This window comes from Plectropomus leopardus, chromosome 8, assembly GCF_026936395.1.
Source record: "Plectropomus leopardus strain MGB_pleo_1.0 chromosome 8, ASM2693639v1, whole genome shotgun sequence".
Classification (NCBI taxonomy): Eukaryota; Metazoa; Chordata; class Actinopteri; order Perciformes; family Serranidae; genus Plectropomus; species Plectropomus leopardus.
This window is the reverse complement of record NC_142183.1, coordinates 17,535,868-17,559,450: the sequence shown is the minus strand read 5'-3', so window position 1 is coordinate 17,559,450 and position 23,583 is coordinate 17,535,868. Positions and strand designations below refer to the sequence as shown.

At 39.7% G+C, this 23,583-nt stretch overlaps 1 protein-coding gene across 2 annotated transcripts in view; it reads left to right on the top strand.

Annotated features, from left to right (window-relative positions):
- The first annotated feature begins 649 nt into the window (after positions 1 to 649).
- mid2 (midline 2) overlaps positions 650 to 23,583 on the top strand; it is a 183,195-nt gene continuing 160,261 nt past the window's right edge. Inside the window, exons 1-3 of one of the 2 annotated variants that reach the window (XM_088081015.1) lie at positions 650 to 806; positions 1,166 to 1,355; positions 2,291 to 2,441. The gene's annotated coding sequence lies outside the window, so the exon portion shown is untranslated. Of the gene's footprint in view, positions 807 to 1,165; positions 1,356 to 2,037; positions 2,442 to 23,583 lie in introns of those variants that run through there. The other variant, XM_042493808.2, reaches the window with a different exon arrangement.

The window sequence follows — 23,583 nt, the reverse complement described above, 5'->3', positions numbered from 1 at the left end:
TATCTATCTATCTATCTATCTATCTATCTATCTATCTATCTGTGTGTGTGTGTGTGTGTGTGTGTGTGTGTGTGTGTGTGTGTTCTTAAGGGTTTAATAGGTAGCCTAATGTCTGTGTACTTTATCTACTTAACCACTGTAATGCTCAAACAAATAAAATGCAAAATGTAAATACATGTACAGTATATAGCCTATATGCCTACTACATAATTGCATTGACCAATTCAAACATTTTATGAAATTTTGGTCCCTGAAATCCACCCTGAAAACTAACCATTTGACAGGACAGGATAATCCTGATTATTATTATTTGTTTTAATCAAAGTTATCCCAATTCAACTAAAAAACAACACAAACAAAATGTTTGACCCAGGTCAAAATCAAGGTTGGATTAAGTGATGTAATCCAATGTGTGTGTGTGTTTTTTTTTTTTGTTTTGTTTTTTTTTTTAAATATTTTATTACGTCCGGTCAGCATTTGAACAGCAGGGCCCGGATGTTTTTAATTTTTTGCTCATTATGACCCCGCCTCTTCCTACAACTGTCCAATCCTGCGTTAGCAACCGTAGCTAGGCACGTGTGGGCCCGTCAGAGTGTGCGCAAGAACACGGGTCAGAGTGCACGCGGAAGCTGCAAGATGCTGCTGGTATCGTCAAAGTTTAGAGCGGGGTTTCCTCGCCTATTTTTCGCTTTTCTAAAGCCTAAAAATGCAAGAGAGGAGATGTCGGATATGGATTAAACAGTGCGGAAGACCTCACTCACAGTTATCAGTGGAAAATCAACAAAAGCTCCTTCGTCTGCTCCAAGGTAAGATGCTAACCATAGACTTCACGTTAGCTAGCTTAGCACGCTGGCAAATAAACGGTTGAAAAACAATTTGAAATCAGTTACATATGTTTTAGTACTCTTGCTTAGTTGGGTGAGTGTTTTTTTTCTACCATGACAAGTCAAAATATCCGCCGTGAAAAAGTTCAATTGGTATGGTTAGTGCTACATGTATGTGTAATGTTAACACTTACTTTTATATGGATTGTGGTGTTATAAATATTTACTCAGTCATTTCATTTTGAGTTAAATACGTTCACTTGAAACACCCTATCAGAGCTTGTTATTTAGTTAGGTTAAATAATGGCAATTTGTTGTTTTGTTTACTTCCTGGCTATTAGGTGTGTTCATGGCATGTTTTTGGAACTGCAGTTTTATCAACAATGCTTTTGGGAACTATCAGTTGGAAAGTTTCACCATCATTCAGCCGAGAATGCTACAGAGTTATCCTCAAGCGGCCAAAAATAAGGTGCCACATAATGCCCTGTTGGAGGATCACTGTCCCATAAACACAAGCTAAGATTGTTAAAGGTAAGAGAAAATCTCTTTGCAGCTGTCAACTTCTGTGAGTGTGGGACTATGAGACTGAAAAGCAAATAAACATTTCTGGATACTTTCAAAAAACATGATTGTAGTTGGAGAAGTCACAAAAATGTGATGCAAAATATTTCCAAGCAATGTTTTAATAAGGCAGATCCAACCAACACACATAGTAAGCTGGCTGCTGGCTGCTGTGAATCAACCCAGTGATTATGATTAGTATAAACCTAAAACTTATTTTCTTGGGTATTTGTCAAATATTGATCGATAAATAAGAAACAATCAAAGTTATACTTAGACTATTAGGTACCAAGAGTTGAATACTTAAAATAGATTGTTTTGCTAGCTATTTGTTTTTAGATTGTTTTCATTTGTCAAAGGTATTGTGATTTTATGCCTATTTAAAATATTCAAAATATGACATGGACAAAGAATATTTCAGAGTGTTTCCTACTTTAACATAACTTTTATAACTAGAATTTTAGCAATGTTAGTCGATTTTTGGCTCCATAGACCAATGAGACAGGTGTATTTTCACAAACACATCTTGCCGTCAGTGCATCTTAAGGTAAAAATGACAGCGACACCGTGAGGCCACAGGGGATGTGAGGGCGGGCGGAGGAGGAGTATGGGTGCGCACCGCTCGGGTTTGTTGCACGGGCACTGGAGCAGCTGTGTAACCGATCCCAGCTGCTGCCGTGGGGGGGAATACGAGCTATTCCCGTCCCCCTCGGGTTAGTCACGTGTCCTTGGGGAGCGTTTAGGTTGGGGACCACGTCGGGAGAGAGAGGACGCGCACCGTTGCGCACAGCCGAGTTGGACAGCAACATCTTAAACACGCGTTAATGATCCGGCGGCGACTCAAGCAGATCAGTTTTGTTTTGGGGCGTTGTCATAAACACTCCACACTGTTGTGTGATACACAGATCCGTCAGGCACCGACACAGCGTGTGTGATCCCCCAGTCACCGACTCGTCAAAACTTCTGCGCTTACCAACTGTGATCTTCACTGCGAGCGTCACATTGTTGCCAGCCACTGCTACAAGTCGACATACGGAGCTGTCACGGCGAACCGAGGTAGGCTGTGCTTCTTTCCTGTGGGTTTTGAAGGGATACACAGAGCAACGTGCACACCAGCTAAATAAAAACTGTGTTAGTTTGTGCGCTGTGCGAGCCTGTTCAAGGGATACCTGATTGCAATATGATGATCAACCATATCAGCTGTTCACGAGTGCATGAAAGGCTTTTACAGTTACGCAAAAACGAGCAAGATAAAAAAAAACAACAAGTGTGTGACTGATGTAGTGATTTGGAAAACACGACGAGAGCAAAGGTGCCCTCGCAAATCTCGTATGTGGCGCGTCAGCATTACATCATGGACTTAATATTTATGCATTTATTTTTAATTGTAGCGGGCTCAGACATGCACGATGAGAATTGTTAAAGAGTGTTGAAACTACACTTTCTATGACAGTTTCTCTGTGGTAACTGGATGCTGTAGCTATGAGGTGTCTTTGCTGAGTGGGATTTTTTTTTTGGCATGTTAAGCTGCGCTGGATGAGTTTGAGGCTCGCTGAAAGTATTTTTACGTCTCCTGCAACCATCAGTTCATCATAGAGTAGTAGTAGTAGTATATGATCATAGAGACTGACCTAAGCTGACTCCTAACCACGCCCCTGATGCCAGCCAGAGTAACAGTCAGACATATAGTATGTACTGTAGGTGCCAAGCATTTTTGATCCATAAGGACTAGAAAGACATCGCTTTTTTATTCTTTTTATGAAAAATCGAATATCAGTGCTACAGTAGTATTGATGGAAACACAATAGAGTGAAACACATCACTGTGAACTCCCTAACAAATAATAAGACCCTCACACAGTCCCCACAGGTATGTTGCATCATTTCATGGCTCTATGTCAGTATGGTTATTGTTGAGACAGTACTGCAGGTGACAGTGGAGGCTCTGTGGCTTCAGAAAAGCTCAGTGTAAAATGTCAGCTCCACATCAATAATGCAGGATACCAAAACAATGGGGAGCAAGAAAGTAAGGTCCAGTGTTAGCAGGCTTTGTCCCCTGCCTGTCCCTTCTCTAAATGTGCATTTGACACTATTAAATTACAAACTACTTTTTTAAGTTGAGTTCAGTTACATTTTAATATGACCAATAGTTTTGCTCCATAGTGTGTTGCTCTATCCGAGTGCTGTTGGTCTGTTTAATGCGTTGAGACAGCTATTACTCTTCCAAAAATTGGTGGTTCACCATCTTATAGAAAATGATTTATTTCCCAGCTCTCTCCCTCGCTCTCTTGTTAATGCATGATCACTGTGGTTAATGAGACAGGTCTCAGCGCATGGGGCCAAACCCTCTCAGAGACAGCGCTGCTAGTTGGGTGAATACAGCTGACACCCTCATTCATCATGCATCTACAGGGTGCTGCCTACTCTCACAGTCGATCCATGCCTGCCTCTCTCTCCCTCTTTCTTTCTCTCTCTCTCTCTCTCTCTCTCTCTCTCTCTCTCACTCTCTCTCCTCAGTTGCACTGTTGGATGATAATTATTAAGACGTTATAATGACAAGAGCAGTGCCTTGAAAAACACAGGGCGTCAGCTACATGCTGGGATGATTATATCTGTGACAGAAGGTTTGCATTCTGTGTTGATGCTGCAGCTGCAATGATATTCAAAAATAGATGTAAACACCTACTGTATAGTAGTGTACCTGGCCGACTCTGCCGCTTGAAGCAGGTTAGCCGATTGCAATTCTGCCTCCAGGAACCACATATTTATAACTATGAAAAAAACTGTGCCAAGACTGTAACTCCCACTCCCTACCATGGCCATAACAAAGCCACCATGCAATATTAAAATGTTAAAGATGTAACTGACCCACATAAAGTGAAACTTAACAGCCATGCATAATTAGTGCTCTCTTTATTAAAATGTGTCATCTTGGTCATAATACAGTATCCCTTTCTCTCTTTTTAGATTTACTCTTTTTAACACTGATGAGTAAGAGAATCTAATGTTGTAGAGATATATTTTTTTTTCTTTGATGAAAACAGGAAATATCTTTATCCCCCTTTTGTTGTGACTGCCTGTCATAACAGTTAATCTTTAAAAGATATTGGTCACGTTCTTTTGTTTTCTTTGGGATGTTCTTTGTACATTTTTAATCACTTTATCCTCACGGATCAGTTAGCCAGAAAGGACAACCGTCACAGGGATGTTTTTATTCTGGGCTGTCTGTCAGCAGCTGATGCCAGTTTGAGTCTGAATGAGGCATTTCTTAAGAGTCAGCCTCTTGGCCGTGCTTTCACAGGGTGCCTCTTGAAACAGCAGGGGGCTCGGCGTGTTGTTTCAGCTTTGTTAAAGTTGGTGGAAGGATAAAACTCCAGTTTCCTGTGAAACTTGGATGTTGTGGTCCGGCTGGTTTTGTTTACATATTTTCATGATGGACTTAAGTAAGCTGCAATAAATATATGTTGTACAGGCAGTTAGTGGGAACTAACAAATTAATAAGGAAACAGGAAATAAGAATTTTTCTCACCAAAATCAAAGTTGTTTTCACCATGTCAATATGCACAGGTGTGAATACCCGCCTTGCTTCTCAAGGATAACTGTGGTAGCTTCTCTTTTGCTGAAAACGTTCTTTCTAAGGAAGAATGCAAATTTGTAACAGTGCACAAAGCATCCTTTGAACTTCTCAAGAGTACGTCCCCACATCATGTTCTGCCTCAACATCCATTTCATACATCAGATTCTGAAGGCAAGAGAAATACAATTTCCCTGTGACTTAACTCCTTATGCCTTCTCACATTTAGCTTTTAAGCTCATGAGAAATACAGTTTATTAATTTGTTTGCGGAGTCACGGGTTGCTCCTCAATCTTTAGTCAGATCTGTTGCTGTCTACAAATTCTCCCCTCCTTGGAATTCAGCATGCTGCGTTGAGCAGGGACCAAAATAAAAACACCAAAAGCCAAAATCATCTCTTGACTTAACTGAACAAAAGGCAATTTCTTCAGCCTTCCTGCAAAGCCACCATTTATTTAAAGCCGGCTGTGTTTATGTAAGTGTGTGCCAAGAACATTCATGCCTGCTTGCATCTGTGGACCCCGGTGTGAGTGTGGGTGTGTGTCTGTAGATACGTTTCTTATCCTGAAGATTGAAATTATGACAGTGTGACAGAACAACCCCGGGGCAGGCAGGATGCAACTGACACTGCCTTGAACAGCACCACATGTATCTCTGCTAGCAACACATCACAGCCTCCACTCGGCATCACTGTGGTTTGCCTAGCCACTCATCGGGGGTTTAATATTCAATTATGAGGGTCATCTAGTTCAAACTGCTTTGGATGGCTTGTGGAACAACCCCGCTGATTGATGAGTGGGCATCTTAGCTCAATAGGCTCACAGTTTGCCCCCGAAGAAGGAAGAAACAAGGCAGATGGCTTGTGGGAGTGTTTTTACTGACGTGGCAGGAGTTTCTTGTAGTTTGGCCTTATTAGCGGTGTACACAATAACAGGAGGGAAACAGTGAATCAGTGTTCTGTCAGATCAAGCTTTGAAGGAGTGCTTCACCACAAATTACCATTTATATATTAGTTACTCAACCTGTGTTACATTGAATTTGGGCAGTCTCAGGCAGAGACAAGTGTTTTATATAGCAAAAATTCATGTGTTTGGGAATAAGTGAGCCTATGACTAGATAAATGAGACTCGACTTAAACTGCATGAGTTCTGTGAGAATTTGTAAATGCATGTTGGGATTATGACGGACTCTTGTTTAAAGAAATTATGATACCAGTTCCCTTAAAGTGATACCGATACCAATAGAGTACTTCATTCGAAACTTATAATGTGACTTAAGTGGTGTGACCACAAACACCACATACTGTATGGGTTGTAACTGCTGCTGCAGGAGTGTAAGCTCCACACTGGGGACAGTTGGTGTGTGTGAAGTAATCGTCTTGTGAATTTTTTTACTAATTTCTTGCAGTTTTTTGCCTGTTTCTTGTTTAGTCCATTATTGCCTTCTTCCCATGCTTTTTAAAGAAATCAAGCCAATTTGCTCAGGTTGCAAAGGGTTAAGTAAAATCCAAATATTGATTTTTGTATTATTCATATGACTTCATGAAATCAATAACGTTTTCCCCCTCCCTTGTTTGCCCTCAATGTAATGAAAAAAAATGCATGCTTTTAAATGTATGTACTTATTTTTTTTTACACAATGAAGCATTAAGGGCAGAGGTTTAAAGGTGTTTTTTTAATGCCTGCAGAAGGGTACCATGACAGTGTCATCCCTCTGCCTTTCAGTACGTTGCTGTGACAGCCTGTCAAACTGTCACATCCAGCTGAGTCCAGAGTGTAGGTCTTACAGTGTTGTGCTGACAAACAACAAGCAGACAGATAAAGAGGCTGAGAGTGAGACAGGCGGTTCAGCATTTGCTTGGGAGCAGTGTGGGGAGATCAGCTCTTCCTCTGTCGTCTCATGGCAGATAAGATTCTCGGCAGTCAGGTATTTGGACCTTGCTGGTGGGCTGTTTCTTGGCTGAAAACTGGACCAAGCTGTCAGTCAGATTAGTGCAATGAGCCGTTGGTGGGAGTGCAGTCCTATCCTCCGGGGGGACAGCCGTTAGACAGATCTGCAAATCCCCAACACTGAGCATGCACACGTAGACACACACAGATGCATGCACAACCCCCACCAAAGAATGAAGGGACGAGATCAAGCCAGGTCATGGGAGGCCTTTTCAAATAAATTCCTCCTTTGGGAGACGGCTGCCTCCTCCATGCCCTTCATGCACATGTGCATGCATTTACCCGCAAACACACACACACACAGTCAGACATCCTGTCCCCTCCTCCAGAGAAAAACAGCAAATACACTGACAAACAGTGTTTATGGGTCACTGAGTCTAACTGCAGTTGGTGTTTACTGTAGTAGCCGGTGAGTGACTGCCCCTATAGAAAAATACATTAAAATGCATTATCAACTGTTAAAGATTTAGTTATATTTCATATCAAAATATACAATCTCCATCCCCAGCACTAAAGTATACAAAACACAGGACAAGAACACTCTACTGTCAGCCTGCAACTAAATATCATCTTCATAATCGATTAATGGGCCCATTGTTTTTTTTCCTGATGATGAAACCCAATTTGATGTCATCAAATGTCTTAAATTCAATATTTACTCCATTTTCCAAAACAGTTAAGATAATTATTTTTAGTCAGTCGACTTATTAGTGACTCAACTATCCATTAAAATACACCTGTTTGTGTTATCCTACCCCTTTCCCATACTTATATCCTTCCATATATAAACAGATCTGATTTACTGGCATGCATTTGATAATATAGCGTCAATATGTACTGGAATATTTTAGAGAAAATGTTTAACTTATTTTGAAAAATTAAATTTAAAAATATTACCACAGTCTGTATTTGCCATGAATATTCACATATTTAAACAATCTTTCGATACATATGTTGTTGAATTAGTATGCTGTACATGCTGGTATACAAAAATTCATAATGGTTGCTCGTTTATTATCTTGGTTTCTATTGTTTCCTCCTGCATTAGAGAACCAGCTGAATGATACAAAGTCAAGCCCCATGATGTTATCGCTCAACTCCCACGGGGTAATTTTATTAGAGGCAGATTGCATGACCGAGGCGACATGTCCTGCATTTAGAGCAGGGAGGTTGAAGCTCTGTATAAATGAGCGATCCGGTGCAGAGGGCAGAGATGTTGACTGGTGCTGTGATGTTCAGCAGGGATCTGATTGCAATAATCCTAAACTATCTCAATTGTGGTTACCAGAAGAAAACGGGTATCATAAATACTGTGTGGCCTTCAGCTATATATTGATGCCCCATGTCCATCAAAGCGTTGTTCCAAGCTGAAAACACCAGGCGCTCCTCAAGAAACACCCAGCTGGCGGTGCTTGAGAGTGCTTTGGAGAGTGGGTTTTCTTTTTCAGCTGAGACACTTTGGTTGTGTCTAGTTGCTATGATATGGTACATTTGCAGAAGTTAAAATTTCAGCACAAGGCAGAGTACTTGCTCTGAATGAAGGAAAGGCTGCAGCATGTAGGGAGAGGATGGACCTGCTGGCCTGTCTGGGTTCATGAGAGTCAAGAAACATATTTTAATATAAAAACAGTGTATTTAAATATTTCTCCTCCATTGTTGTTGTAAATCAGCAATTGTGCATGTAAGATGTGATGATTGGTCATGTGGCATTTGTCCCTCATGATCCACTTTGATTGGATGGCTTGGTAAAATGTGATGAGCGCAGTGTTTTATCCAGAGTTGAACATTTTTCAATTCTTGGCACTCAGAGAAAAATAAAAGCAGAATGTTCAGCTTTGTGCAGAATAGGCACTGAGCACCTCATCACGGCTTTGTAGTGCTGTAAAAAAACAGCAAGGCTCCCATTTGGGGCTGCCCTTTGAAAGTCGGAGACTTGAATCATCACTTGGAGACCTTAAGTCGACTGAGACTGCTTCAAGTCGAGCAGTCGTTTTTTGTGTGACGTTAACTCTTGGGGATGTTTTGCTTCCCAGACTTTGCTGCAGAATGAGAGCTGTTGACTTTTACACTATTTTTTGCAGTTGCGATATGCAGGCAGTGGCATGGAGGGAGAGAGACCACACCATAAGGTTAAGAAGTGGTGAATTTACAGTTCAGGTCAGGTCATTAGCACTGTTTGCTTGTTTTTTTATATATATATATATATTACGAGGATGCTGCTGTCACACTGAATGTCCTGCAGAGCCCATTCAGCCTTTGTAAGGAAAACAAAACGAATTGTCGAATATTCCCATTGAACAGCCAAATCGGATTCAACAGGCATAATTCTGAGTAGGGTACAACCCTAGTTTTACTCACTGTTGAACATTTCAGAGAGAAAAAAAAAAGGCCAAACATACAGCCCCCTGTGCAGAATAGACACTGAGCACCTCACCATGCTTATGGCATTTGTAGTGAAGCAAAAAAACTGCAAGGCTCCCATTGCAAAGAATTTTTTAAAAATACCCTGGCCTTAGGTAAAAACACCGGTGGACACAGCCCCTACGAAATGAAAAGGTTTAATTCCCAGCTGTTTCTGTAACTGGTGATTGCATTACTTAATAGTATGATAATGCAGTTTATCTCTTCCTGTGAAATGTCCACAGCTTAAGATATAATTGTTCCATAGAGAGTTTGGGCATTTTTACCTCTGACAGTGCACAGATTTGGAACAAACATCCAATATAGCCTGTCTGGTTCAAGCTTAATCCAATTTTTACACCCTGCCTTTACTTAAACCTGTCTTCAGTATACCATGATATAATTGTGAAAGGCTTGGAACATTTTTAATTTGGCCTCACATCCATGGAGAGACAATCCATTGAAAATGCTTGATCAGCCCTCTCTTCTCTTGCTATGCAACAATATATTAGCACCTGGTGTTTATTTAGTTTATTCATGGATTTCTGCAGAGGGTGTAGCCGCTATGGTCGTTTGAGTGGGAGCTAAATGGAAGATGACAGTGACCTCTGGTTGTCCTCTCTCACCACTTGCTCTACTTATAATCACAGCAGGGGAGGAGACAGTGCAACAGTGAGATCGTCTTTACTTTATTCACTGTGATAAATTACTCCTAACCTTTCACTATCTCTCTGACCTCTGTTGCCAAACTGCAATGCAAGGATTTCCATATACATGCGTGAGCATACTCAATTCCCCTTCCTCCTCCTCTCTCTTTCTCTCTCCCCTTTCCCCAGCTTATTGTGTACCTCTTTTTCATATTCAGATTCATTTGAAAAACACACACACTCACACACACACACAACCCGCCTACAAACATGATCTAAATCTTTCCTTTGTAGTTTCTAATCATCTCCCTAGCAGGCCCCATTCGTTCTCCACATACTGCCGCCAGTTTCAAGCCAGATTATCTGTTACGTGTACTCTGCTGTGTTGATAGGAATGTTAATTATTGGGTTTATAGAGAGAAGAAACAATTTGTCACAAGCATACGGTGCTAAATGAGAAGGTCACGACTGTTTTTTTCACTGACCCCGTTCTAATTGCTTAACCTCCTAGTCAGCCAATTCAGCTGCCAGAACAGCTGACCGACCAATCATCCCCGTTTAACTGACACTCGTCTGAGTCCCCAGCGGCAGCTCTAATCAACATGTCTTGTAAATTTACATTAATGAATAATAGGCCTGTGTATGGTTTCACAGAATATTGAGCCATAAGAAAGGTGACAAAGTGGGCTGTTATGTGCCATATAATTGCGCTCTGCTCTCTGAGTCCTCTGTGTAGTCTGCATTCCACGTAATCAGATGATTATACTTGCATAATTATAGTTGCATAAATGCATTTGGAGGGACTCTAATTTTACATTCCATGTTCACCGCTTTGTAATTTCTCTCCTCATTTTGAGATGTGAAAATGCTCACTTGGTGAAGCTGTGTCATCATAAATTGTTGCTCCAACATCGTCACATTTGGAGGAGCTGAAGTCATGAATTATTATGAAGAATCATTTGCAGGACAAAAGACATTTTGTGCCAAATCATTGGGCTTCAGTGGAATATCACCACACATAGATACAAACACACTGGCATGGCGTGACTTGCTGACAAAAATAGAACTTCTACTTAAAAATAGAGGACAGGAGAGTCTGCCTCCCTAAACCTGATGTGACATCTTTTCACAGTGATCGCCGGGCTAAACCTTGGAGTGCTGAAAGCTTTAAAGCTGAGCTGTAGGATCGTATGATCCAAGTCAGATACAGTAACTCCATAAAATTCAATCGGACTCAAGGGCTGAACTAGTGAGATTATCGCTTTTATTTTAGGAATCCCCTGACCCTGGAGTTAAAGACTTGACGTCTTGATCAAAAATAAGTTACAGTAAGGCAGGTGAAAAGTGTAGATGGATAAAAGTTTCTTGTATCATATTGGATATAAAACTTTCACACTGATTGAACATTATAAATCAAAGATGACAGCTCTTTATAAAGAGAGGCTCTGGAGGATCTAGTGGTCTCACTGCCGGGTCAGCTGTGATCATACAAGCAGGCTTTGACAGTGATCCTGAATCAGCACTCCTGTTTTCAGAGGCTGGACAGGCTCCAGCATTCTGGCCCTACTCCTCCTCCACTGGGTTTTTTTGCACACAAAATAAAGATTCATAATCTTGCATCATTTTCAGATTCCATGGTTAAATTCCTCGACCGATGAGAGAGAAAAACTATCCTCAGAAAACCCTAAAAAAAAACAACAAAAAAAACCTTGCAGTCTAAGCATCCTGGGAAAAATGCAGGCAGCCCACACCCCCACCACCCCATCACTCCCAGCCCCCGGCATTCTGCAGCCGAGTTGAGGATGTGATCTAAGATAAAAACCACTTTCATTCTAGCTGTGTGTTTGTGTGTTTGGTTATCACACCACTCTGAATGTTGCTTGGTGTTTGTCTTTCATATGCGCTGAAGTATAAAACTATGGTGGTGATGATTGTGTTTGAATGGGCTGAGATAATGAAGCAGAGCCTTTATGTTAAAATTTTATCACACCATCACTGCCTGTGTGACTACATAATCTCACCCTTTGCACGTTCACATCTGAATTGAGAGACCCATGCGGATTGGTTAAAGGCTATTTTCCTTGTGATAGTCTTTGATATCCATATAGATTTTAGACATTCTTGTTCATCTCATATCCTGCAGGCAATGAGACGAAAAAGGTCTTCTTTTTTTTGCTCAAAGAGGTTTGAACTGAATTTGTCTGAGTGGATTCAAGACACTTTTTACTCTGTGGACATTTTTGATGAAATATTGCATCAGCATCTGACACATTTGTGCTAATCTGATTGCAGCATTACTCTGGTACTTGATGTTAATGTAGGTATTGTTGGCCCTAATAGTAATCATATATTTCAGATTATATAAAAATAAGTAGAAGTATAACTCTACTATACTGGATTGGTCATTCACTTATTCCCTGTGATGATTTTATATTGACTCTGCTCTTACAAGTCATAACTCGCATACTTCATGTCTGGAGCAATTCTTTTCAACTCACACTAAAAAATGTGTTTTGGAAACAGAGCTGCAATAGCAGCTCTATTTATCATGAGTATCATAAGTACCTGAAACCAGGGTATGTTGGGCATTGTTGCTTAAAAAATGACTTTAATGATAAATCGAGCATCAAATTTTTTTTTCAGCAATTGACTAGGCATGCAGTCAACTAAGTCAGTGGTTCTCAAACTTTTTTCCTGTAATGACTGATGCTGAATTATTATTTTATTTATTATTATTATTATTATTATTTCAGCAAAGAAAGTACAGAACCTTTTATACTGTGCATTGGAGCTTTATGGAAACAACTGTAGTGCACAGTGCAATCCTTTCCTGTATGAAGTGCTGTTGTTTTTCTCATAAATGTGGTGAACAAAAAGGAAGTACTCACTGATATTGCTCTCTTGTAACATAATTCTTGCCAAGCTATTTTTCAATTTTCAATATGAGCACAATAAAAAAGAAAGTTTGCAAGTGGTTCCCCTACCGCTGTATCATCCCATCAATTCTGCTGGACAGGGAGTGTCTTTAGAGTGACAGCATTTGAAAGAGAATCGGACAGAATATCGAGCCTGAGTTTCTCTTGTCTTTCCCGAGGGATCTTGTCTGGGCTTCCAAATGGAGCCTGGCATACAGTATCTGGCCCCACTCTGCCTTGTAATTAGATCCTTACTGCTTTGCATTAAACTGCCACCCAGAGGCAGCGTGGTCTCTCTGTTCCCTCACGGAGAACTGGTGGTACATTTCTCACAGAATGATGAAGCTTCACTTGTTAGCCTTTGTCTTCAAAGACTTGTTCCCAGTCGTTCGCCACTGGTCTTGTATCTCTTTCTTGCTAAGAGTTAGTTGAGAAGGTTGATACCACTCTTGGTTAACGTAAAGCGATTGTCAGCAGCTGGTTAGATTCTCTTACCTTAAAGACTGGAAACAGGTGGAAAGTGCTAGCCTGGCTTTCAAATGATAATCAACTTTGCCTGTTAGCATCTCTAAAGCTCCATTAATAAGTTATATCTCATGTTCAAAATCCATACAAAAATGTACCTTTTAAAAACAACAAATTGCACATTGCACATTTGGGGAGTTATGTCCCTTAATACTTTTAGGCTTTGCCCCTGTTTCCATTCTTCATGCTAAGCTAAGCTATTATTTAACATGCATTGAGATTCATATCAATATTCTCAACTAACTCTCAGCATGAAAGTGAATAAGCCTATATCCCAAAAAGTTGAGTTGTTCCTATAAGATGATAGACCATCTATAGTGCGTCAAGAGGGTAGAGGAGACATTTTTGAATTTAGATGTTAAGGTTAAATTAATTAGTGAAGAAGGAGGACTTAGTAGGAGTGACCATGCCTGGTCCTGAATTTTTCCTAAATTAATTAATTATGAAAAAGTAATGAACTAAAACTGCTCACATCAAAGAAAACAGGAGCTCAAAGTGTGCATGGAGTGTTAATTCTCTTCGCAAGGCAACTTTCCAACGGCCAACTTTAAATAACAGTGGGGATAATACTGCTGGAAAAAATAGCTGGAGAGAATTAGCGGCTGTTCTTCTCTTGATGTAAGGGGTTAGGAGCCCTTTCCATGTAACAAGTCCCAAACTAGAATTGCTCACTTAGATTGCGGCAGTTCTTAGAGGGTCCTTTTGTGGTTTTATTTTAAAATTACAGCATGTCTGTCATGGGAACAATATTGTGAAATGAGTCTGTTGTTATTAAAGACTTAATAGCTTGAAGTATCCTATCAATACCTATCAACGCGAATCAACCTGAATTCATCAAAACAGATTTTCTCTCCACTGTAATAGCTTGCAGTTGTTTACAGCCTCCCTTGGCACATGAAATTTCGATGTAATAGTCAGATAATGTTTTCACTCATTTCCTCACCAGTCTACTTTTGAGGCATGTTTTTGCCTCAGTTTCTTGCAGCGACAATTTGAAATATCCCCTGGTGTGATGAGTTGCTTTTATTCTTGAATTAGGATAGCGTTTTTTTGTGTTTGCCAGTCACTGCCAACCCACAAGAGATGTAGACCTATTCTCTATCTCTCACACAGAACTCTCCTGACAAGGGAGATGCTAATAATTAATGACATTTTTTGAAATCTCTTTCAAGATGCTCTAGGAAACTGCACAAGAGGGAAAAAACTGAGAACATAAAATGGCTTGGAGCTTACGGCAAAAACAAAAATTCAGCCAGAGAATACAATGGGAGTTCTTCAGCTGGAGATTCGAGTTGGAGTGTTTCTTTTATGAGATCCTCCAAAAACATCTCTGTGACCCATTTTTGGTTCCAGCCTCATGATTGAAGTTACACCAGTAGAAAGAAAGGCTTAGTATCTTAAAAAAAAGAAATCCATAAAAGATGTTTTTACGGGAAAAGGTAGTGACACAAGATCTAATTATGATGCTTTCATTTGGAGCTGATATTAGTACTAGTAATGTCTACATGACATGGTTGACCAACTGAATATAGATGCCCATTAATAGCCACCTGTATACTATAAATTCTGTAATTTTAAGCGCGTAAAATCAAGTCTACTAAGAAGCGAGAGGTTTTATACCAGAAGAGATCTGAGAGAACTGAAATCTCATGCAGGGGCATAGACAGTTGGTGCAAGAAGCTTTTAATTTTAATAAAAACTGTCCAGCACCTAAAGTGTTTTTTTTTTATCTTGGAAGGAGTGTGAGGCGTGACATGTTTCAGAGTACTTAATGCATAACTGTAATTACAAGTTTTGGCAGTAACTATTAATGTAATGTAAAAAATGTAATTAGTTATAATTTTTTAAAATTAAGTAATGCATAACAAAAACTTTACATGAGCTTGTTAGTTGCTTTTGTCTCAATTTTATCAGATAAACCAGCCTATTACCCAGATATTTTACAGGCTCACATGACTTTACAACAGCTCAATGGGAGGCACATATTTAAAGGGGGACTCCATTATTATTTTGTTTATTTTTTATTTTTGTAGGTTTATATATTGATCTGTAGCTTTTATATTCAAATCCAAAAATTCAAATTATTGTAGTGTATATTGTTTTGCCACAAGATGTTCTTTTGCCATACCCTTCTAAAAACTTTTTCCCATTTGACTTGATGTAGGTTTCTGTTCGATGTCATTGTTACATAGAAACCCGAATGTTGCTGTTGATGCCACGCTAGTTTGGTCACACAATAACAAACAATTTAAACAATCAAGTTGGCAGTAGACTACCAACTTCCTAGTGCTGTAAGCTTAAACTACTTTTTCTGTTAATGGCTTCAGTTCCCTGTCAGTAAGGACTGTCTGACAGCAAATTAAAGCAGTAAAATAATCTTAGTGTAAAATACACTTAAACTCATATTGCTTTTATTATTTAAGCTCGTTTGATATAAGCCAAAATTTTATCTGCAGGATACAAGGTTATGTTGTGACTTTCCAAACCAAACTATCCAACGTCCAAACAAGCTACATTTCTTAGCTTCTACTACAAGTGCATTATTATGTCAAATCTCAGTGTGTCATCCCCTGGTTAATTACAAGTTTAATAGCACCCTGGTCCTCCACTGCTGTAACCTACGTCACCGCTTTTTGGTCACGGCTGAATGGGAGTTACTATTTTAAAAACATGCAAAACAATGCACATGGACCCACCCTCAAAATAATGGAAAAGCTGCTTTCTCTACTAATCACTTTTATATGCAGTAATTGTTAAATTATTTTTGAGAAAAATAACTTGTTCTAATTACTCATTTTCAGTCACTTGCACAACATTGGGAGGGACTGATGAAGTAGAGTGGAGTAGACACTGTAATGAGAATAATGGAACCTGGAGGACAAAGAGATGAAACAGATGGAGGGAGAAGGGGACGAACAGGGACGACACTGTTAGGAAGACAGAGGGGGAGTCAGAGACAGTTTGATACACAGTGGGCGCCCCCATAAGCTCAATATCCTCCGCAGCAATTACACTGTATAAACACTCACAGACATGCAAAGCTGCGGCCTTTGTACTCCTAAGTAGAGGCCTGTTTCATAATGGATTTCACAGAACATGGCTCCTGCCAGCCGGAGTATATTGAATTTCAGTAGCAACAGCAACAACAGCTCCTATATCACTGCAGCACTGCAGTGCAATGGAGCAGGACATGACCTGTGTTATCAGTTTCTCTGCTCCGTCAGGACTATGTATTCTCTCTTTCCTGCTATAGGTGACATGTTTATGTTACTCCTCTCTTTAGTGCAGTGTATGTAGCGTATGCATGTTTGCGTGTGAGGCAGCATCGGAGGAAGTGTTCTATTTTGACACATGATTCAGAAATGTAGGTTGACGGGAACATTCCTGTCACGCTGACAAAAATATGTGAACGATTAGGAATATCTGACAGAAGCATGTCTAAATGTAATTGGAAATTAATTTTTCATGGACTCTTGTGTAGCTACACATCTTTCCTCTCTCGTGATGTTTTATTCCCCTATACTTTTTCTGTTTCTATTTTTTTGTGTTTTTTTTACACCTGAGATAAAATGAAGTAAACTAGTCACAAATAAATACGTTTTGCTGCCTTCTATTGCCATTTAATTCCATCAACATACTACTTTGAGCACCTGTTAAGGCGTCTTTATTTTATGAGATGAAGTAAAAATGTATCAACTAATGTGTGAGGTCATTGCACATTTTTCTACTTTTCCATTTAAGGCAGACGGCTCTAAAATATTTAAACAGCGGCCATAACTAATCTGAATAAATTAGCAGTTTAATTATCATTGCCATTACACACAGATCAAATAAGACATAACCACTGACATAATAATGAGTCAGTTCATGATTTAATTTATAAGTTATCATGTTATGAATCATTTTACTAATATGTTGTTAATTATTTGTGTGAATATGCATTTAGTCTCCTATGAGAGCTGCAGAGGGCTCTCCCGCTGTGACAGCTGCTCTTTATCTCTCTTTTCTCCAGTGTTTCTCTGCTCATTAGATTTAAACCTGTCTAGTTTATTTTGTGTATTTGCACTTAAGTGTTATTTTAACATATAATAAGTGTACACCTGCTCCACACTAAATAGACTGTCAGCTTTAAAAGACTTTAAAAGGCAATACCTAGCATTAAAATAGCTGTATTTAATGTGATGTGTTGCATGCAAAGGCTTTCCATTAGAGACAGACTACTGTGGCATAATCGCAGCTGGAATCTCATGTGTTTGTGTGTTTTTCTGGGAGACACTAGATGGCACTATGGATATGTAATCCATGGGAAATCTTAGTGATGCTCTCATCCTCTTGCTCTCTCATCCACACAAACTGACAAACATGATTTTGTTGTGTCATGTTAAGGGGACAATAAGAGAGCGTTTTCATATAATGATTATGATGACTTGGATTGTTTCCAATCCAAGTCATCATGTACTACCTTAATTGTTATTTGCTGTAAAATCTGCAGCACTTTTATTAAATGTATGATTTCAGCAGCACCAACAAGAGCTTTGGAAATGTTACAAATGGATATTTTACCTGATTATGACATTACCAAAGGTACATCATTAAATCTGTGCGTGTTTGTGTTAGCTCTCGATCTCTTCAAGCAGATTGTTCCTAAACTAAGGGCTGTACCTCATAAACATGCATTTTGGGTCATGCACTTAATGTGCTCCATGTTTGGGATTAGCCTTTCTGTCCATGGAGAGGATGCTCCTGTCCTCTCCACATCTCAATTTATTCACTCTCCATGTATCTCCTCTCCCTCTCTCATGTGTATTCTGCCCTTCTTTTTTCTCCTTTCCCCCTCCTCTCCTCTCACCCATATGGTTCCCCTCAGTAATAATCAATGCAATCTAGCAGGACCCGCTGTGATGCAGCTGTAAGCATTCTGAGCTTCATCGTGTCAAAAAAAAAGACTGATTGTTAAATGCACCAAGAAATCTATTATATAATCAAATGTGGGAATATGATAAAAAGTGCATCTTAGGTTTATGGAATAATTTTTAGATACTAAACTGACTCGTGGTCAGAAGTATTGCTCAGGAATCTTACATTTTGACAGTGTGCATGATTTGATTGCATGGATTCGAACCATCTAAAACCCACCTGCAGTGTGTTTCTGTTAAATTTCATAGAATCTAACTTAAACATTCTAGTAGAGCAATTAGAGTTAGAGTTGACAGCAAAAACTGAAGCAGGCACACTTAAAAGGAACATCGATCAGGGCCATGACCAGGGCAAAAGCATGGTATCCTCTTGCTAAACATCCAATTGCTATTCTCCTCTTGCAGTGTGTGCCAGGGACTGCATTCACACAGGAAGACCTGTGGCTTAGTGGAGTCGATGTTGTGTAGGTAATGTAGTCAGTGACAACCACAATAACATTATTTTAGCAGGATTTGTTTTGTTTTTGTACCCCAAGAGATCATTACAATACTGATAACTAGGGATGTTCCAGTCTGATACTCTATCTGTATCGGTCAAGCCAAAAATACAGGATCAGATATCAGAAAAATATTACAATTTCATATGAACTATTGACAAACAGAGTTTTGGAAGTGTTGGAAGCCTCAGCACTACAAACTTGATAAAACACCTGCTTCACTATCATTAAAGCATTGGTTCTCAACCAGAGGTCTTTGAGAAGGTCCCAAGGGGTCCCCAACAAAATGGGAAACAGTTTATTTTCATTATTTAACTTACAACAGAGGTGAATCCAATGTGAGCTTGGAAAATTACTATTTACTTTCTCCACAGTTATTTTCTAAACTTTAGTTGACAACTACAGATTTCTGGTCTCAAACATATCTAAAAAGGACTCTTATCATATAGGGGTCCATGACCTAATGTATGTTAATATAGAGGTCCCTGATATGAAAGAAAGTTGAGGACCACAGATGTAAAGGAATACGATAAACTCGTATGAGCAACAAGGGTCATGTATAAGCAGGAGCAAGATTGCTGAAACCATCGAGGAAGCGTGAGAAGTTTCCTCCAGATGGCAATAAAACAAAACTGATAACGGAAAAAACATTGGGAAATTTATTATGAATGACCAACCCTTTTTCTGCGGTTGAAAATGTTGTGTTTGAACTCTTAATTGAACATCTCAAGCCTCGCTACACGCTGCCAAACCAACAGGAAACGGCTGGGCCGCATCTGTTCACTGTCAGTGGATTTCTTTTGAAACCCTTGGAAAATATTGCTAAATTTAACAACTGGCAGAGTAGTCCTACTGACTGTGGTGATCCCCTGACCTTTTCATTAGCATCACTTAGAAGTTGGCATTTTTGCTTTTTGACTTTTTAAAGGGTTGCAAGGATGTATATCCGGCTGTTAGTATACCAGGGTTGTGCTCTACAGTGTAACATAGTGAAGAAGCAATGATCACTAACCATGTGCCAAATAGCATTATGCACTGGTTTTTAGTTGTGTAGTACGAGTGTGCAATTGTTGAGAACTGACAGCAACGAACATTAAAAACAAATAGTCTGTACCTGACTGTAAAACACACTGGTCATCTGTTCTGCACCCACCAGACCTGTCAGGTTTTGCCTCTCTGTGACCTTTTCTCTACCAGAGCTAACAGATCAATCACAGAGGAAGCTTGATTAGCTTTAAACAAGCGCTGTGTTATCAACTCCAATGTTTATCCACACTAATTAGAGCACTTCATAGTCAAGAGAGTTGTCTCGCAGTAGGTGTATGTGTGTGTCGGCATGTGTGTGTCGGCGGATGATGCTTGTTAAGCCCACAACGAGGCCACTAGAACCGACACAACAACAGAGGGCCAGCTTATCCTCCCTCTGCAGAAAGAAGAAAAATCAGTGATGGATTTGATTTCAGTCAATGATGACTCACAACAAGGAACTTTGTATTCAGATTAGCAACACAGAGGCTTGTTCGTTAAGTGATTTATAAAGTCTTAACAGGCTGTTAGATGTGTGCTTGAGGACGCTGCACTCTTCAAGGTGTCTGAGAGTAAAGTTGCCAGCCAAGCGATATTTTAAAGATGAGAGTATTGGGGAAAAGGCCTTGGAGTAAAACTATGACACGGCAACTTCTCCCCTTCTAACAAGGAATGGAAATAGCACTGAATATAGGGCTTCACTAGATTTGATTTTTAATGCAAACACTGACTTCTATCCTCCCTAATAGAAAAGCCAATGATCAAATGTGGTTAATGGAAACCTAAAAAGTGAATTTAAAAATTTGAGAATGCTCAGCAGCTTCCATTATATTCCCCCTTTCTCAAAACCAGCTGAAAAAAATGTTAGTGTGGGTGTGGAGTACTAGTCCTTCAAACTTTCAAATTCCATAGATTTCAAATGTTTACAGCATTAAATGCTGCTCTACCTGACTCAGCTTTTAGTATTCACACTGTGCTTCTGATCGTCTAGGACAGTCCGATCAATAGTCGTGATCATGAACAAATCTCTCCCAAATCCAGACACTAGAGAACCGAGATTAGACCCTGTGATCCAATCATTCTGTCTTTGAGAAAGAGCTATTCATGGACACAAATAGTAATCAGACCATTCTAGAAGAAAGGCATTTGAATTAAACCTCATCTCAGGTATCCATAGCTAGCAATATCTATATTTAAAGTCATAAAAACATTTTTTCAGTTTCTGCAAAGTGTATAGTATTACTTTGTTTGTGTACTGTTATCAGCTTCTGATTCTAGCTCCATATTTTAACTAAAAAGATGTATTCAATTTGCAAATTGAGGCCTAGCTACTGCCAGTGGAACTCATTGTAGTACCCTTGATTAGGCTGACGTGATAATGGTTTATTGGTAGAGCTTGGTAATATGTCAGTATTATTTTGATATTTTGACATGAGACTAGATATCATCTTAGATTTTAGATATTTTAATATCTAAGGCTGCAACTGAACTGGCTGTTCAAAACAAATATGCAGGTATTCATTCCTCCTTTCTCCAAATCAAGCTTTAATGGGGTTCAGTGGTATGTTCAGGTTGACAGCAGTGTTCACATTATACAGTGAACAAGCCAAATTAGCTCTCTGAACGAATGTGTCCTAACTGTGCAAATAACGGACAAAAATGTGCAACACTTTTTTGCTGACACTAGATATCAAACAGAAGCCAGAGACTCTATCTTGTTAAGTTGCTGTGAGCTGTAATTTGACACCTTTAAGCAGAAGGTAGAAGATAACGTCACCTTGAGGCGACACAATCTGAGTCGTGGTGCATTGCTGCCTGTAACCGAGAGAAAAAGTGAGGAGCGCTCACTCTGCATCTAAATCTAGGGATGTTTCCATCCCCAGAAGCAGGCTAAACAGCACACTGTCTGATAAAAAAGACTGCTTAGCTTGAACAATCTAAGTTGAGTGAGGGGTCTCTTACTGATGACCTCATTTTTTTACTTTTAGAGTACAGCCCTGGTAATGTCTTTTCTTGGTTTTAAAGGCAGGAATTAGAGTAAAGTGATTTTTTTCTGATTTTACCAGACTGTTCTGGCTGTTCTATTGTTTGTGTTATGGTCGTTACATCCTGCGAAATGCTGATCATTTATCAAAAATCTCACTGTGTAAATATTTTGTGAAAGCACCAATTGTCAGTCCTACAATATCATTGTAATATTGGGGTATTTGGTCAAAAATATTTTGATGTTTTATTTTTTTTTATTACCCAGCCGCATTTATGGCACTCTACAAAACACTTTTTCATAGAAAATCCTCCTAAAATGGCTTTAACTTTGAAGTAAGCCAAAACCATTGCACCTGCAGAGGAGCTTAATGGTCCCATTGCGTGATGTGGATGCCTGGTCAGGCACAGACACATTATGGGGAGTAACATTTCCAACATGTTAGTCAGCCACATTGGCATGTAAAGATTAACAGCCCACTCTGAGCCAGAGCTGCGGAAAAAAACGGGCCTTTTGGGGAAATGAGTGAGAACATGTTCTTATATTCTTTCATCCATATTATAGCCTATACACAATTTAGTCTTTTACTTTAAGCATTTAAGTCAAAGTGGGCAGATGGTTCCGGCGATATATTCATTTCTAGGCATACAAGATAGCACTTTCGAAAAAGCGTCAGTGTTTGAATCAAATATTAATTTCCCGTTCTGAAAGACCCCTTTTCAATATCTCAGCATAGCGTAGGTCTGCGGTAGTGTCCATGTGGTTTGCTGTAATTTGGATGGACAGAAGAGACTTTTTTATTGGATCTGATATATATATATATATGTAGATGAATGTGTCTATCTGTGTGTGTACAATACGAGACTGTGCATTTCCCGTGTATGCATTAACCACATGCTTGTGGAAATACATGTGGGCTTGGACATGCGTGTGAGTAATGACCACTTCAAAAGTGGCATAGTTGTAGTTGAAGCCTTTTTCAAAAGGCCCTTTGATAAAGGATGTAAGATCTCCTGCTTGGGGTATTTGGCTGCTCTCCTCATGCTGCAATGAAGGACAGTCCATTTATTCATGTCCGTTCCCAGAGCCCCAGCAGCCCAGCTCCCCGACGCTCTCTCAAAGAGCATGAACAAAGGGCATATTCTGTCACAAGAGAGTGGAGGGGAGAAGAAAAAAAGTGTGTGTGTGTGTGTGTGTGTGAGAAGACATTAAACTTAAAGTGCAGAGAAACTCATGCATGCAGTTGTGTGGCCTTCATTGGGTGTGTGGGTCTCTTTTTGTCAATCTGTGTGTGTGTGTGTGTGTGTGTGTGTGTGTGTGTGTGTGTGTGTGTGTGTGTGTGTGTGTGTGTGTGTGTGTGTGCGCTCGTAATATGCATATGTGGCACCTCCTGACTGGAGGGAAATACCCACCAGATATGATGCCACTGTTCTCTGTAAAACTTTGTTCAGCACAAAGAGTACTTTTCATGCTCGGCTCTTTAGAAGCTTATACATCAAAAATGCGACTGGGTGGGTAATGGGTCGCATTGTGACAGATTCGCTTGGGGCTTTTTGTCCTTGGTTTGACTCATGGGAACCAGGTACTGTTGTGACTTGTGAATCTCATGTTTCTGCTGTCTGTCATATCATAGTGTTAAATCCCACATTGTGAGCAGGCAGCATATGTGTGAAGTCATTGCAGGTCATTTAAGCATCAGTCTCTGAATGCCGCATGTCCCAAAGGGGAGATTTCTTTTGCACCTCAGTGCTGACACTTTCACTGAA